This window comes from Nicotiana tabacum, chromosome 20 (assembly GCF_000715075.1).
Source record: "Nicotiana tabacum cultivar K326 chromosome 20, ASM71507v2, whole genome shotgun sequence".
Taxonomy (NCBI): Eukaryota; Viridiplantae; Streptophyta; class Magnoliopsida; order Solanales; family Solanaceae; genus Nicotiana; species Nicotiana tabacum.
The window spans coordinates 18,954,674-18,959,293 of NC_134099.1; the positions used below are offsets into that span (position 1 = coordinate 18,954,674).

The following is a 4,620-nucleotide window of genomic DNA, read 5'->3' on the forward strand; positions in this document are numbered from 1 at the left end:
AAAAAAAGAAGTTAAATGAAATTAGAATAGGAAAAAAGAAAAAAATAAGAAGAAAACAAGAAAAAAGAAAAGGAGAAAAGAAAAAGAAAAGAAAAGAAGCATAGAAATAAAAAAGAATTGGAGAATAAAGAGAAAATTCCCCCCAAAACCTACTATGGGTAGGAAATGTAATTAGTTTATGGGTAGAAAAATAAATGGGTAGACAGGGATAAATAATTTTGTTTTTGTGGGTAACTGTGTCAAAACACCAATATAATATGAGGGCCCAATTTTTGGAAACCAAGATTGGTATAGTTCTTACTCTATCACCATGATAAATGAATCTTGGGTCTAACTCAACTCAAAAGCTAATTCAAGAAGTGAGGATTGTCTAAGTTATACCACCCATCACTTTTATATCCTATGTAGGAGTAGGACTCTCAACAATTTTATACCACCAAGTTATTGTAGCAGACAACCTGTCTGATTTTTAATAGTACAAATCCTACATTTTAAGGAGGCTTTCCTACATATATCTTTCGGTGACCTGATAGCGTGAAACTTCCAACTATATATAGACTCTTCAACAATTCTTTTTGTAGTTGAGGCAGAAAGTACAATACATCTTTTAAAGTTACATCTTTTCTTCTTTTTGACTCAAATCTTTTTCTGATTGCTTGTGCTATAGATTTTGTTCACTATAGTAGAGGATGACAAATTGGAGTAGGGGCTTACTGGGGTTTCTTTATCTTGCTTTTACTTTGAGAATTGAAGCCTTAGAATTTCAAAGGACTGATCAACACAGTGAAAGAATTTCAGGAAGTGCTGGTAATGTTTTGGAAGATAATCCAGTAGGAAGGTTAAAAGTTTATGTATATGAACTTCCCAGCAAATACAACAAGAAAACTCTTCAGAGAGATTCGCGATGCCTCAATCACATGTTTGCAGTATATATGCATCGCTTCCTGTTATCCAGTCCTGTTCGAACCCTTAATCCAGAGGACGCGGATTGGTTTTATACTCCAGTTTACACAACTTGTGAGTACTTGACACCACATGGTCATCCTTTACCTTTCAAGTCACCGCTTATGATGAGAAGCGAAATTCAGCTTATTGCTTCTAGCTTGCCATACTGGAACAGGACACAAGGCGTGGATCACTTCTTTATTGTACCACATGATTTTGGTGCATGTTTTCACTTTCAAGAAGAGAAAGCTTTTGAAAGAGGAATTCTTCCGTTGCTGCAGCATGCTACCTTGGTTCAAACTTTCGGGCAATGAAATCATGTTTGTTTGAAAAATGGCTCGATAACTATTCCTCCATATGCTCCTCCACAGAAAATTCAATCCCACTTGATCCCTCCTGATACTCCAAGATCCATCTTTGTTTATTTCCAAGGCTTGTTTTATGACGATAGAAATGATCCTGAAGGCGGGTACTATGCAAGAGGAGCTCGAGCAGCAGTTTGGGAGAACTTTAAGAACAATCCTCTCTTTGATATTTCAATAGATCATCAAGCTACATACTACGAAAACATGCAACGAGCTATCTTTTGCTAGTGCCCTCTCGGATGGGCTCCATGGAGTCCAAGATTGGTCGAAGCTGTTATGTTTGGATGCATCCCCGTTATAATAGCAGATGACATTGTGTTACCATTTGCTGATGCAATTCCTTGGGAAGATATCGGATTGTTTGTAGCAGAGAAGGATGTTCCGTACTTGGATAACATTCTCACTACTATTCCACCACAAGAAATTTTGAAGAAGCAGAGATTGCTTGCTAATCCTGCAATGAAGAAGGCAATGTTATTTCTACAACCTGCTCAACCAGGTGATGCTTTCCACCAAATTTTGAATGAGCTTGCTCGTAAATTACCTCATCACAAGACAATATACGGCGACAACATCTTATTAAACTGGACTGCTGGTCCAATTGGTGATCTAAAACCTTGGTAGGATCGAGCTCCATATGGATAGGTGATTGCTTTCATTCCTCAGTCTCAGCGTCGAACTTTTCTTCTGTATCAGATTTCATCACAAGTGCAAATTTATATAATGTGAGAGATCCACCAGTTATCATATCCACATTCTGAGACCTAACCGTTTTACTCAACGAGGGTTGTTGGACTTTAAGCCATTGGGCTTTAAAGTAAAAGAGGTGTGAATTAGAAATGGAGGGAAATAAAATGGAGGGAAAATGATAATTTGAAGAAGTGAACTTTTGTCTTGCACTTTGTCTCTCGTTGGTGAGGGACAATCACATTTGTGTGCTTATATATAGATTCACTTCTTAAAGCTCTTAAAAGGAGTTGAAGAGAATGAACCCTCGCGCTGTCGTCGCTCGCTCGGCTTCGGCTTTAATAATTAATTAAATGTCAAGTCACTGCTGAAAATACGCCAAAATCTTGCTGAAGTTTCAGAGAGCCTCTCTGACCGCGGTTCTGCCGCGGTCGCGGTAGAACCGCGACAGGCCGCAGATTTTCTGAAAAGACACCTTTCCAGACACCTCTTCTGATATTTGCCTATAAATTCCGAGGCAAGGCTGCATCTTCTACACACGAAAAACACTCCAGAACTTCTTTCTTTCTGAATACACTGCATCCTAATTCGCAGTCTCTCTCTCTCAAATTCGTAAGTGTGATTTTGCTCCGTTCTTTGAGTTCGTTGGTATCCTGCAGTTTGTATTGTCACTGTTGCAGGAAGGTTTATTCCGCTTTAACCTGGGAGGATTTAATCCATTACCTTGGCAACGTGTGAGGGGGTTAAAATTCCTTAAGGACTGTAAGCACGTGATTTTTGATCCTCCCAGAGAATTTTCACATTTTTAGCATGAATATGTGAAATTGGGTCTAGTATAGCTAATTTAATTATTTTTACTTTATTTCGTTGCAAAAAGAAAATTTCAAAAAAATATATATATAAATTTTAGTTTATGTATCTCTCATAAACTTGAAAAATACAAAAATTGTACTTTATTTTGGTACTTTATATAAATTCGAAAATTACAAAAAAATAGTTTTATTAATATTCTATAGTCATTTTAACTTTGAAAAATACAAAAAAACATTACTTCATATTTTATCTTAATATTTAAAAAACGAAAATTACAAAAATAGTTTTATTAATATTTTGTAGCTATTTTAAATCTTGAAAAAATATTTAAAAAATATATAGTTTTGTTTGAATACTAGTCTTATTTTTGGTAGTTATTTTGCTTACATAGGACTAGTTAAGCAACGTTTTCCTATTTCTCGGGTCCGGGCAAAAGAATAATATTCGGGTTCAAACTACCCGGTTTTAGGCCTAATTTTCGGACCTAGCCCATAATAAACCGTGTCCAGGACACATGGGGAACCCCACCACGCGTGGGGGACACAAACCTTGAACCCCACCACGCGTGGGGCTCATTTTTATGGGCATTGTGTATCAAATACACGGACAAAAGGCCAAAGGAACAGGAGGACTTGGGAGGATTTTTGGAAAAGAGACTGTTCATCTTCTTCTTTGAGAAGAAGAAGCAGAAGCCCTAAACCATCGTGAAAACCACCTTCACCACCGGCAACCACCTTCTCCGCCTCACCACCATCATCACTACTCAGTCCGACGAGTAGCAGCAGCGTCGTCACCTCCACTGTCCAAACACCACCCCGTCACCTTCCCCCAGCTCCCTCTCCGCCTCACGACCACCACCAAACGTCACCTTCCCGGTCGAAACCCCTACTCCATCGTCGACCACGTCCAAACACCAAGCAAAACCCAGCAGCCATCGTCGACCACTACCCACGACGACCCCCGTTGTCATTGCACCCCAAAACCACTGCCCAAACAGCCCGTTGCACCCCCCCGTCGCCATAACCACCACCCCTCGACGAATAAAACAGTCGCTACCAGCCCCTTCACTTCCATCGTCCACTCCCTCACGTCCGGTGACCACAGCCAGTCTCCCTCGCTGTTCCCTCGTCGCCCAGTCCTGGTCGATCAAACAGTCCCCCCTCGTCGTCACTGCCCATCGTCAACGGCCACTGCCCAAACGACCCTCCATAGCCTCCTTCCTCACATCCAAACGACCCCTTTGTTGCATTTTCTCGCACCAACCTGCTGCGTCGAGAAAAATCCAGCAGCAGGCAACATCTCGTGCGTTGGCAGTTTGAGCCGAGCTTTCTATTTCCATCGAGGTCGTCTTTAGTTCATCAAGGTCCGGTACGTCGAGGCGTTTGTCCAAGGTTCCGTCATTGTTCAGTGAGATCCGGTTTGAGTTCCGTCGGGGGCGCTATTTGTCGTTCTAGGTTTGTCGAGGTTCGAAGGTTAGTGTTCTTCGTCCTTTGTTTCATTTCGTTCGATTCGCATATTATGGTTTAAGATGAATGTCAACAATGCAATTTTCGTTGTTTTTTTTTGGTTAAAAATGTTCATCTTATGATTAGTTACTGCATATGCTTAAAGTAAATGTGAGAACATATTGTGAACTTAAGTTTTTTTGTACGAGAATGTCTACTTCTATGCATATATTTGTGTTTATTAAGGGAACAATTTGACATCCGGTGATTTGTTGCGAACATATGTGCTCGCATATATTATGTACTCTCGTTGTAATGGGTATGTGAACGTCTGAATGAAAAAAAAATCATGACTACTAGCGTTT

At 40.0% G+C, this 4,620-nt stretch overlaps 1 pseudogene; it reads left to right on the plus strand.

Moving 5' to 3' along the window:
• The first annotated feature begins 689 nt into the window (after window positions 1–689).
• LOC107818759 (putative beta-1,4-xylosyltransferase IRX10L) lies at window positions 690–1,934 on the plus strand (annotated as a pseudogene).
• The last annotated feature ends 2,686 nt before the right edge of the window (window positions 1,935–4,620 follow it).